At 39.5% G+C, this 13,763-nt stretch overlaps 1 protein-coding gene across 2 annotated transcripts in view; it reads left to right on the forward strand.

The window, feature by feature from the left end:
* The window catches only part of fgf12a (fibroblast growth factor 12a), a 57,694-nt gene that overhangs the window by 15,317 nt on the left and 28,614 nt on the right, over nucleotides 1–13,763 (forward strand). The gene's annotated exons all lie outside the window — the stretch shown is intronic.

Below are 13,763 nucleotides of genomic sequence, written 5' to 3' on the forward strand. Positions count from 1 at the left end.
TACTCACCAAAATCCACCAAGCAGAATGCCCTCTTTTCTGCAGCTGCTTATGTAATAGCATGCAGGAGACATGAATGTGTTTGATGCTTTATGAATTTTAATCCAGCCTTCTTAAAAATGCACCTTTTGCAGTAGGTAAATAGAATATTTATGGAGCATCTTCTATTAAAATTTCACCCCCCTAAGTGAAATTAATTCCAATCTCCCTACCCAGGCCTCTCTAAGTAAACCATTTCTGCTGTGTGCACTGCATGATTGTAAATGTCAACTTGTTTTGATTGATTCGTCTCAGAAGGGTGTGATTATCACAGCAGAATTTTCTTCCTGGAAAATCCCTTCGCATGAAACAACTGTAGCCCCCACAGCTTCACTCCTGAGCAACTTCTCTGCAATATTTCACCAGACATCGACTTTCTATAGTGGGCTTTCAGCGGATAAATAGTCACAGGGGTATTTTCTCCTGAAGGGAACGCACCCCTTTAGCTGTAACAGAACAGAAAAGAGGAATATCAGAAGAGCCTGTCGAGTGTCTGTGATATTAAAACACATAGGCTTTTGGAGCAGTTTTCTCCAGGAAGTGAAGTATCAGAGAGGAGCTATATCTCAGCGGTGAATGGACGCCAAAGCTATAATGACGACACACTCAGGCTGGAGTAAAGCCAGACAGGAAACCAATCATGACCTTTCTTCCCTAAAACATCCTGCCAATCTTAAAAGGATTCAGAGCCAAAGCTGCTGAGCCGGAGCAGTCATGCAGTGAAAAAGAACTGTCACTGGACATTTGAAGAGTTTGGTATTCAAAGAAAACTGCTTATAGCATAAAAGAAGGGACTTTAGAACAAAAAGGATTACTGCACAAGAGGAAAAAAGTAATCAAAAACAGCATCCACATTATGCATTTCCCTCTGTGCACCTCTGAAACATTGCTGTTTCTTTAGAGCCTCCATTGTATTTCTGAGGGGTTTGGCTGATGAGGTTTTTTGTTGAATGTGAGGGTTTCCCCACCTCTCCGTAATCCTCTTGTTAAGCAGTCCCACTGGCCCAGGGATGGAGGGATGCGGTGAATAATTCAGCCGCAGGAAACTAAAAATACCACCTTCTACGTTTGTACCCAATGAATAATTCTCTGTATGAGAAGCCTCAAGCTCGATGACGGTCCGAAGGAAGACAGAGAAGGAGAAAGAAAGGGGAGCAGGAGGTGCAGAAAGAAAGAGGAATTGGACGCGTTTTGAGAAGAGGGATGAAGACAGAGAGAGTGAAAGACAAAGAGAGAGAGATTAAAAGAGATAGAAATGGATGTTGTGCATTTGGTATTCAGCTCTCGCACTGAACTATTGATTTGCCGGCTGGATTATTAGAATAATAGATTACCCCCACCCTTGAACTGCACCACCTTCTGACCTGCAGGATCTTTACTGTGACAGATGGAATACAGTAATTTATTGTCATGGGGAGGTTCATTGGGGACGATGGCACTAAGGTGTATGATACCGCCAGTAAACTTGGTGCAACTAAAGCGTAGATTGTTCCAGCTTGGATTTTTATTATTTTCCACACAGCTGAGACAAAGACAGAACTGAACACCTAACTGGAGAAATGCATGAAAAATACAGTAATTGAATTCCAAAAGCTTTCAAACAGCCAGACTTCTGTGACCCAAAATATTCAGTAAACTGTTAGACGTAATGGAAGTGAATTCGATCCTGCTTCAGGGATACGCATGGCTGACTGGCTAAACTAACTGCAAGGGCTGTGAAACAGCATTCAGTTGATTAACACCCATGTTCAAATTTGAGCAGTTATTAATTTGATTGTCATCAGATGATTGCCTGCAGTAATTACCTGCACACACTGAAGCTCTATTCCTGGCTATGAGAAAGCTGCAGTATCAGGCACTCATACTCCATCTGTCTGTGATGCTCCTGCGATGGTGATTTATGGGATGCAGCAGGACATTTCTAAAAGACCTAGTCACCTATTTTAAGGCACTTTATCGACCCATATGAGAGCACAGACTAATATAAGTCCATTTCTGGATTTGCACTGTGCTCTGGATTTGGAGATTTGCCTTTGGCATTTGAATTTTGACTCAGTTTTTCTCATAAACCTTCCCTGCAGGGTTTATTTTCCTGCTGTGCCTGTATCCCTCATATCAAATGCTCTTACTCGAGACTACCTGCAGGATTTGCTTGTAGCCGATTACTGCTGCACTGGAAAGACTTGCCGTTTTGAGGATTTTTCCTTTATTGGCTTGTTTGAACCCATTTTGTCTGGCCCTTTGACGATAGAAGATCCCTGGAAATCTCTTTTAACTCTCCCTCCAACCAGCCCTCTTTTCCTGGTGAGAGATAGGACTGAGGTTGTTAGGAGAGAGGAATCGCCTTCAGAATAGTCATCAGGTCCTCTATCAGCAGTTGCTGCAGCTGTAATTATGGAATCCATCAACTGCTGAGGCTGCAAATAGTAAAGCCGGACATTTAGGAGGTAGCTTAATGAAACCTTCTGACAGATGTTTAATATTCTTACAGGCAAATAAGGAGCAGTGACTGCAGATCATAATTACAGAAATATAGAGCAATATGACACTTTATTTTGTGTCTCTTTTACTATCACTTTTCCAAACGAAGCTATAGACAACATGCAGCAGTCTTGGTTCTCTTGTGTCACAATAAACATTGGAAGTTCAATAGCTGTGTAAATATCTGTTATGTGTTGCAGATTACTTTTAAAGGAATATTTCAGTATTTTTTGAGATGGGCCACATGAGGTACCCAGCAGTAAAAGTGGCATTAGCCTCCAGTAATTTCAGTGAGCATTGCTCCTTTAGGAGGGACTCACTGGTTGTACCAGGAAGCTAGGCTATACAGGTTATGGGACGGGTACAGTTTCTCCTCTGAATGTAGTTTTTTGTTTAAAAATGGGCCACAAAAAATGCTGGCTTGAAACGTACACTGTACACTTTTGAAAACTTTTTAACATTGTTTTGTGACCCTTTTTTTTTCACCAACAACTTGCTAAATTCTGTTGAGAAATTGTACCCATCTGTTACACTGTATAGCCTAGTTTACTGGCCTGTACAACCAGTGAGTCCTTCTTAAAGGTGTAGTGTGTAATATTTAGCCTAGTAGCATTTAGCTGAACAAACTTGGTAAAATAAAGCAAAACATTTCTAAGATGGTCTGTCTAAATAAGTGTTTAGTCATCTAAATTCAAAAATAGCTATTTTGAAAAAAACAACTCAGAATAAACCTTTAATTCATACATAGGGAGGGTCCCCTCCATATATGCCACCATCTTGGATTTTTACATGTTTCCATGGTAACATAGAGGAAAAAAGGATAAATAAAGTTTTTTCACATTACAGATACACATTAAATTCAACTGGTTGCCACAGTTTCCAGCAGAGAAATGCAATCTAGAACCTATTTCTAGATGTTGATATTCAGTTTTACACACTGCACCTTTAAAGGAGCGATACTCACTGAAATCACATCTTGGCTGCCCAGTTGCAGCTCTGTTTAAGGGCGCAGGAGAAGAAATCTTTCGCTCTTTTATTAGAGGTGTAGAACGCGTGGGAGGCCTCAGCTGATGGTGAAAAGCTCTGCTCTTATTTTAAAAAAATTTTTTTTTTTTTTTACTTGCTTGGTTAGGTGGGACAGCGAGCCTCAAGCATGCTTTCGCTTCTGGTATCAAGCACCTGGCCCAGCTAGGGATAAGAATGGAAGGGTACCAACTCGTGCAGCATCTACCTTACCAAATTAAATTGCAGATTTCTGTGCCTCATTTTGGTGCCCAGCCCTCTGATCTTACCCACCACAACTCCAAATCGAAGACGTAAAATGCATTATATTTGAGCCTCTTACATAAAGAACCTACACCTTTACAGTTTTGTTTGCTTCTTTTTAAGATGTCTTTGAATCATATATGCTTACAAGATAGCTTTTTATCAGCCCAATGTCTTTTACATTACTTTTTTCTCTAAAAGCATCAATTCAGGCACTGTTCAATACTATTTAAAAAGTATCCATTAAAGAGGTAGTGAACCCTTTAACATTTTTTTTTATCAGTACACTGAGGTAATTTACTGAACTATGATAAAACACATCAGTGTTGGTGTTATAGCTGAAATTTGCACCAAACTGATAAAAATCTGGATTTTACGGCTTTTAATTAGCTCAAACGGACATCTGCCTTGAAAAATCTTTTCTGAAAAGGTGGGGCTTATGTGGCATAGAAACCGACCATCTGTAGGTTTCTATGTCACAGACTCTATGTAAAAGGTAGAGCGTTACCGCCTCTAACTGACTTTCCCATTCAGAGACCACTCCCATCCTCTCCTGCACTTCTTCAGCTCTGAGAGCTCCGGCTGTAGTAACGCCGCTGCTGGAGCAAACGGCCCGAACAGGTAGTGCTCAGGACCACCACGGTCCGCCACCACACTATAGCCTGCGCAGGGCTGGACTGGGGAGGAAATTCGGCCCTGGCATTTTTGACTTGGACCAGCCCCTCAAAGCGGGTCAATTTACAACATAATGTTACATTCTTTGTCCCCCTTACTACATATAGCTACAAAAAAATTGTCAAAATATGACATAGTTTAGAGGTAAGTTTCATAGACAAATCTAATGGAGTGTTGTCACTCTGTTTTGACTGTGAGTATACAACATATCAATACGGTGAGTATGCACCATATCCAGTAGAAGTGCAGAAAAGTCTACCTTTATTTTGAAACATCTCTGCCTGAATTCATTTTTTTATTTACTGCAAATGATTACGGAGACGTAATGAAGTTAATTTACTGGAACAATGTTGATTAACACAAATTTGATGTGAAATACTTCATGAAAAGCTCCTCTGCTTTAATGAACATTTGATGTTCTTTATATTTCTACTCCCATACATCTCATAGGTCAGTACTGAACTGTTCAGCAATCATACCAGCCTTTTTTCTAAACTCATGAACAAAATATTAGTAATCAGAAATGAAATGTGCTAAATAGGCTAATATATTGTTGTAACTCTGATATAAGAATGATAGCAAATTAACCACAGATAACATTTTATTCTACTATTAAAATTAAGGGCATTCAATATTGATGAAAATCCTGGCACAGGTCTACCTGTATGTAACTAAGTCTGAATTCAGGAATTTTATTTATAATTGAGTCATTTCATGGTGACAGGGGTTTGCCATTCTTCAGATCACAGGAGGGCCATTAATCTCAAACTGTTTAAGTTTTCTATTTAAAGTGAAATCACAGTCTAATTATGTTTATTAGCCTATATTTTGATACTTCTCAGATCTCACTCATCCACTGCTTCGTGCTCCTCATGCTTATGATATACCTGTCACACACTTGCCTCTCCTCCTCCACATGTAGCTGCAGCAGCATCAGACTTTCTACTGCATGGACTGCAGAGTCTTTACAAGTTTTGCACATCTCAACAGTTTTTTGTTCTAATTTGACAATTATTTCCGTATCAAATCCTAATCCAACTGTTCTCGCGATGAGTTTGGTTTTCCTCCAGACACTTTAGTTTCACTTTCTAAGCTGGAGCAGAGTGGGGAGGGGAGGGCGTTAAATGGACCTTTAGGACACGTGATTTGGCCAGTAAGCTGTCATTATAAAGTAAACAGTCAATGGGCCACTGCCCCTGCTCTATGGACCGGTGCTTAGCAAAAAATGAGAGGAAATAGATTATACCGGCCTTACAGTACGTCGGCCCACCAGTAATTTGCCTGGCATGCCATATGGCCAGTCCAGCCCTGAGCCTGTGTCAGGGGGACTCTAGAGGGGAAAACTCCTCCACTTTAAAAGATCGCTATGAGGCAGCAGTGTTGTGGGACTGTCTGTGTCTCTCTCTGACAAGGGAACATCACTTTCACTCCCGCCTCAACTGGACAACCCCGTACTTTTCCCCTCCCTCCTCTCAGTACCAAACTGCTCACTTTCTGGGCATTTTTTGAATTACAGAGGTGGGCGGAGTTAGATCTGAACCAGGGGTTCACTTACACTTTAAGCACAGGTATCAGACTCAATACCAATCGGTTTCTGAAACAACAACAACTATTGAAAATCTAGGTGGGTATTGATACCTATTTAAAGTTTTAACAATGTTTATGTTGATGTTCTCAGACAAAATGCTAGCATTCAACCATTTCATTCAACATTCAAAAACTCCACACTTGTCTTATTGTACAACACTATCTTACTTAAATGTTTTTGAGTTAGTTTAGACATTTCTTAGCTCATTAGCGAGAAAGTGGCTAAATGCTGAAGTCTGGAGTGCCAAAAACATTAGTGACTTTAAGCTAATGAAGATAAATGTTAGCATTCATACCCCTATCCAACATTAGTATTGTATAGGAATTACAGCTGCTGTCTAACTGTAATTGTCCTGTTTGTTAATATTTGGAATTTTCATAGCTTAATAGCTAGAAATATGCTAATAGGCTCTTGAGTGCCCTTTATATTTAAGTTAAAGTAACATACTTTTTAAGCGAGCTATCACAGACATCAAAATTGCAAGCCTTAAGCACTCTCTATGCAGCTAACATTACTGGTAGCTAGGAATCAATAGCTTACCAATCATATCTACTAGCCAGCTACAAATTTTCCTATAATGATTTTTAGCAGCACAGACGCATTTAGATATTTTATAAACTAAGAATTAGGTAAGAAAGTAGCTGGGGGCCAAGTGCACCAGCTGGGCATAATCTAAGTCAGCATTATCTCTGGCATCCAGCGTAGCTACAACCGACTTCAGGGCTCAACTTTACAACAAGTGCATCATAGAACAGCTGTAGCCACACCTGTTCTTAACATGCGCTTTCATGAAATTTTGCCAAAAGATGAGTATTGCCCAGAAACCTGCTTTGTTTAGTTTACTTTACTGCAGTACAGCCTACTTTAATGCGACACACAGCGCTGAACTTGACAGAGTAGTGTTTTCTCTTATCATGTACTGCTGTTTTGCTCTTCTCAGAAGTTACAGTGCTCTAACTGTCTCTTTTTCTTCTTCTCCTTTTTTATTGACATATTGCAAACAGATGTTTGGAGATTATTATCAAAATTTGACAGCTTTTGTTCACCCACTTTTAGATTCATTTAATTTAACTATTAATTTAAAACAATTTTCGTCAAAGAAAACACAATTAGATACTGAGAAACCTGTGAAAACTAAAGTGCTAATGGACTGCCTTTATCCCCCCAAACATTCAGCCCTCAAGGGTATGTAACTGCAGGAGTGGCCGGTGTATCACCCTAACCGTTGGCCTCAGGGCAGAGTGAAAGCATTGGCAGGCGAAAGCAGCCCGTCGATATTTATTGAGCGAAATTGAATCTGCTCGGAGGACAGACCCATGTTGGCACGTCTCCTCTCGTCCCTGCCAGTTTTATCTGATAGTCCCCATTGCCACTTGCAGAACAATCATCCGAACAATACAGGGAGCCTGCCGCGCGTTGAGCGTGTCCTCGCACCCTCATCAAACCAAAGCCCATGAAAGTCACAGTTCAGTCCTCAGATTCGATAGAGCACACCCGCAGAGATAACAGTAATTCATTTCTAGGAGCACTGAGTGGAATAAAATTAGACTTGTTGTTTTCCAACCAGATAGAGCCTTTTAGGTGATTGTTCAGACGTCAAAACAAGTGTGGCTTCTTCAGACATTCTCATATGTCTTGATACAATCAGGAGAAATATTCATAGCTAGTAATTAAATGCAGTTCACTGCTTAATTTGTGTAATATTATGGCTCTGCTGGGCTCTACTTTCTGTATTAATAACGTCTTTTAGTAGGGCTGTCAAAGTTAACGCGTTAATATCACGTTAACTCAATTACTTGTAACACCACTAATTTTTTTTTCTTGTCGCATGATTAACGCATGTGCGTTCTGTGTGACCCTAGACCCACCCTGTACTTTGCCAGATTGGGAAGTGGCACTGTCGTGATGCAGTGCAAGCGAGCAGAAATGGATACAGGACAGACTTTTGAATGGCAGGTTGAGCTTTGAGGTCATGCCAGAAAAGACTGAAATTATTTGCTCTTACTATCGACATGAACTGAGTTACCCGGAGTTCGTAGAGTCTTAAATAGCCCGTACCACTTGCTGGCCAAGCAAACCGCTAATGCAGCAAGCCGCCCCTTAGCCATGCTGGATTGTTTACAATGGAGACGCTCAGACAACTCTGCAAGCAGGGATGGACTCGCTCTCTGGCATACCGGGCTTTTCCTGGTGGGTCGACACACTTTTGGGTCAGTATGATTTATTCATTTATTTATTTCTGTTATGTACCGGCTCCATAGCTGGGCTGTGCCTTTATATTGGCGGGTCTGATCACATCTCCTAAAGGCCCGTTTACCCCCTCTCCCATCCCTGCTCAGCTCCTGCTTGAGAGTGAAAGTATTCGGAGAAAACAAACTGAACATGCTAAAATGATCAACTGGGACTGTAAATAAAACAAATTTTAAAAAAAGTCAATCAAGATGCTACAAAAGTGTCAAAGACTCTGCAGTTCCTATAGGAGACAATCTGACGCTGATGAATGCAGCTGCATCATGTGGAGGAGGAGGAGACAGAGCAGGACAGACTGGTGTGTAACAGGAGAGCAGAGGTGCAGACAGGTGAGCCTGTGAGTGAAGCAGTGAATGAGTTCTGTAGAGTATCATAATATAAGCTAAAAAGCATTATTAGACTGTGGGTCTCCTTTATTTATGAAGAAAAAATGTTTGAGATTAAATCTGTAGCTCATCTGTCATCTGAAGAATGAAAAGATGGTTAAGTCCTCTTACTACACCTTAAATGTACTCCATTAAGACCTCTTTTACTTTGTGTGTTCATGAGTTTTGAAAACAGCTTCAAATTTGTGTATTACTGACATCATTCCGATAAATCTACTGGACTGATAACAGTAATTTCTTACTGTCAGCATTTATTTTACATTTAGGCATTTTTTAATTTAAAAATAAAAATGTGATAAATAATAGCAGACATTTTTTAAATAATTACTTCCTTTTTCTCATTAGTAGAAATGTGTCCACCTTACTCACCTCTGACCACATCAGAACAGTGAAACATCATGAGATGGGTCTGTGCCTTAATGCTGAGCCCCAGCGGAGACTTGACTTCTCTCAGTGATCTGTAGTGTAATTCTCTAACTGTTTTTCGTCTCTTTTTTGTATCATCCTCTTTTAAGCCCTCTTGGTGTAAGGGGATGTTTCTGTGAGCCTTTATTTTCCCCCATGTGAGGTTGAAATTCTCTCCTTTAGAGTTAAAGATCAGGAATGATCTCTGAGTGATTTAAACTTAACTGACCATGCTCTTTATGTCCTTGTGTGATGATGAGATCTGCTGTTCTCTGTTAAGCTGCTGAGAACAGAGGAGTAACTTCTAAAAGTCTAAAGTTAGACTCTACATTGTAGTATTATTCAGTAATGTTACATTAAGGTCAGTATTTCCATCTCAGTCTAGAGAATTTTCTGGACATTATATGTTATTTTTTGGGTTGTTGAAATGAGCAAACATTTGCATAAAGAAAGCATATTTGTCCACTTGTGTTGGTAAGGGTATTTGAATCTCGAGAAATAGTCCGAATGGTACGTTTAGTACAGATAAAAAGTGTAATTAATTTGAGATCAATATCGAGTTAACTATGAAATTTGTGAGATTAATCACGATTAAAAAATGTAATCTATTGACAGCCCTACTTTTTAGTCATCACGTTATGAAAGAGATGCTGAAAGGATTTGAAAAAAAAAAATAAAAAATAGAATACAGAGCACACTCAGAAAGTCAGGGATACCCTTAAGCCTACCAGGAAATCAAATTTGTGAGGGGTAGTTTTGCAATAAGCTCTCTGGTATTGTCACCCCAAAGGGTCTAGATCAGTGGCTCCCAAATGGTTTACTGTGACATACAGGAGTCCCATGAGGCAAGTCTTGGTGTCTCATGAGAATTTGTACTACTATACAATAACAAAGATTTGAAACTTCTTAAAGATGCTATTTTGTGTGGATTTTATGGTTTGTCTTGAGAGTTTGTCTAGAACTTAGGTCTGACTTTGGTAAAAATTGAAAACAACTTGGCAAGATACCCATGATGTGTTTTTTCCACCAGGGGTTCAGTTTGGTTTAGGACAGTTTGGTAAGGTTTGGTGCATTAACCCTGAACCGTACCCTTACTTGGCAGGCTTTGGTGTAAACCAGCAGTGTGCTCAGCTTCACCCTTCAGGACCAAGTAGGTCCATTTGGTATCCCAGCAAAAAAAGTGTCTAAAAAGTAAAATGGTGTGGATGAGCCATCGGGCTCTTATAGGAGTAAAGAGCAGATTTGAAAACCTCAATAGACAAGATTTCAAGATGAATTCCTGAACTCACTGGAAGGACCAAGCAGGAAGACCTGACATGGTGATGGTCAAAGATGAATACTGGTTTTAAAAGTGTCACATCACTCAGATGCTTTAATTACAGGTGACTGTTTTAAATTGTTACCAACAGCAACATAGTGATTGGATAAAAGAGGCTGCAGCAAATTCAGATTGGTGTTACTGAAAGATTGAGCCACATCAGGCTGACTGAGTTAGAGTCAGAAAACAGAACAAGGGACATTTAGGGAAGGAATAAATGAGAGGAGGCACTCAATTTCTGCATTGAACTTCTGCTAAGCGTCATTAGACATTTAAGACCTTAAACCAATTTACTCGATTGGCTTTGTGTTATGATTGATGGCGTTGGACATGAACATAAAATTACAACAGTCTTGGGTATTTTATATAAGAGAGTTCTGTCAGGGCTGTTTCATCAGTGCTCATGTTGCCGCTTTAATGTGGGCAGGGCTCAGCTTGAAAAAGATGATATAACAAAGGTCCATGCATTAAAAATATCTATTCAAACAATCCATACACTCTGGCAAGTTCTGGATCTATTCAGTCTTCTCTGAGTTTAAATTGCCTGGAAAACTTCCAAAAGGAGGGCGACCCAGAAGGCATCCTAATCAGATGTTCAGAGCACCTCGGCTGTCCTCTTCAAACTCAGTCGTCCTAGCTCCCCATCTTAAAAGCTAATCCACCCCACCTTATGGAGAAAACTCCTCTTCCCCCCTTTTTACCCACAAACTTAATTTTTGAGTCTATTTAAGGGTGTCACACATAGATCAAAGGTGAAATATTGATTGGCTTGTATATCAAAGCATTACCCAGCTCATCCAGCAATATTTGAAATAAAAATAGGATGGGATCAATGGTGGGGATTTCTTATGATGCAAGAAAAAAACAATCACATTATATTGTGATCATGACTTTGATTCTAAGTTAAAATCCAAAAAAGGAGTTTCAAATTTGACCTAAAGACCAAGAAAAACAATTTTAAAAAGGATTTGACCATTTTTCATCAGTGTCAGAATAAGGTCCAGAAACACTCAAGATAAACTGGCCGTAGACCATTCATCTCTGATGGACCCTCTCATCTCATCTGAGAAACCAAATATCTCAGAACTTAAACTTCTGTTTGAGGTTCAGGTAAGGGTTAAGGTAATGCTTAGGATACCAAAAAATGTAAAAGTCAAAAACCTGAGCTGCCAAACCTGATTACAAAATGTTTAATGAAGCCAAGTAAACAGTCTGCTTACAGGAGAAAAGCTTGCCTCCATGAAACATTTTAACTCGGTCAGTGTAGCTTGCGTAGCTCTATTAGCTGCTAAAGTTATGTAGCTAACAGAGCTAAAGCGAAGCTCACAAAGTAGCTACACAAGCCATCTGTGTTATCTGTGTAGCTAACAGAGCTTAAAGCTATGTTTACCGAAGCTCACATTGCTAAAGCTAACTTAGCTGTAGATAATAGGGCTGTGTAGCTAACGTAGCTAAAGCTAATGACAGCATATTAAAGCACTTTGTTTCTGAGATATACAGCATCTCAGATGAATGGTTTGAGTGACCATCAGAGATGAACGGTCTGCAGCCAGACCCCTCTCGAAACAAGTGTGCTAGAACCCTCTAATGGTAGCCTTGCAAAGCAGATGGATACGCCCGCTTCCGTGTTTCTCACTGGCGAATTCATCTTGCGAAGCTCCCGTCTGAACTGTCTGAAAGTGACAGGACCAATCAGTGTTGAGGAGCAGTACTTTCAGGTGCGGCAGAGTCATGATGTAAGCAAGCAGCAACAAGAGGCCGGTGCAGATATGGCGGAAGACATTAGCGTGGATGCCAATAAAGCACCAGTTTTATCAGAACCTGACGACGTTTCTTTGTTTAAAGAAGAACAAAAAACAGTGCTGAATTGTTTTCTTTTCAAAAATGACAAAAGTCATGTACTGACATGTCTGCAGTTGCCATGGTTTGTGTTATGCAGTTCTCTGGAGTTTACTCCTCGGTAGCGGCTACTCGCTTGTTTTGTTGCTCTGATTGGTCTGTAAGGATGTGACAGACAAACCGTTCATCAAATCACCTTCAGAGTTTTTTTTAAATCCTCTGCTCTTTCCCAAAAGCTGTGTATGAGTGGTCAGGTGTGTCAGGTTACTCTAATGGTGCTATAAGGTGCCAATGATATTTAATCTAGTTATTAATGAAACTGGTCAAACTAGGGAGGCCAATATTTACAGATTGATTTTAGCTGATACTGATATCAATACTGATGATTAATATATTTTATTTAACTAAAAATTCAGTCCTTTGAACACAGTTTAAGGTTTGAGGTTGAACAAAGAAACAAACTTTTTTTCTTAAAACACACTTTGTTTGAAGAGTATATAGATGAATAAAGAAAAAGATCAGATACCTGCCTTTTTAGCTAATATCTGTGGATACTGATATCAGACTAACAAAATTGTGCATCCCTAGGTTAAACTAATTTATTTTCTAGAGAAATACTTTCCAAAGGAGACGTCAGGAAAACTCACTTTTTATTTTATTTTTTATTTTTTCATGAATTCTGGTATCTGGAGTATCTAAGAACACAGGAAATGCAAATTAAGGCAACCCAGTGCTTTGTTCAGGGTCCACCTACTGTATGTTTGTAAACAGAAATCTGATGGTCTGTTCTGTATTTGGGCTCCTTGTGAAAATTGGAAATTGCAAACAGCAGATAATAGGAAGATAATAAAGGCTGCTTTATAGAGGATCACAAATCCTCTCTGGTCAACATGTTAGCATATGAGCAGATCTCTATAAAATCTTTGTAATTGGCTTCAAAAACCTCTAGCCAAGTGAGTGTATTGGTATAGTTTCAAGTCCATAATGAATCTAAGATTTTATTTAAAGCCACACTCATCTGATAAGTCCAGTTGATTTCTTATTTCCAGATATAAATTTAAGGGCTGCATTGCCTGTAATAATAAACTCTCATTTTCTCATCTTAAGACACCAAACAGGAGATACTGCTTGCTTTGCAGAAATTCTGCCTTATTACAAACAATGCAGGCCTGATTTTTGTGTTTTGTATATTAAAATGAAATATTTATTCAGTCTTGTTGGTGAATGTGGATTGAAGTAAGTGTAATGGGATATTTTTGTGACTGGAAACTAGACAAAAATGCCTGTTTAGATTTGAGTTTCTACTGTGTTGGTGTTAATCAGACAGGCAGCTGTTTACACAAAGCAGTGATGTGTCATTTTTGTTGTTTCACTTCGTTTTTCTTCCACCACACAGTTCCAGTTTTTAGGTAGAACATTCAGGTAGAGTACTTGATTTGTCACACTTTGGTGAGTCAGAGTTGCAGTGGTCTGTGTCTTGTTCACTTTATTGCTGACAGATAGCCAAAGAACAAAGAT

The sequence above is a fragment of the Cheilinus undulatus genome, linkage group 13, assembly GCF_018320785.1.
Source record: "Cheilinus undulatus linkage group 13, ASM1832078v1, whole genome shotgun sequence".
NCBI classification, from domain to species: Eukaryota; Metazoa; Chordata; class Actinopteri; order Labriformes; family Labridae; genus Cheilinus; species Cheilinus undulatus.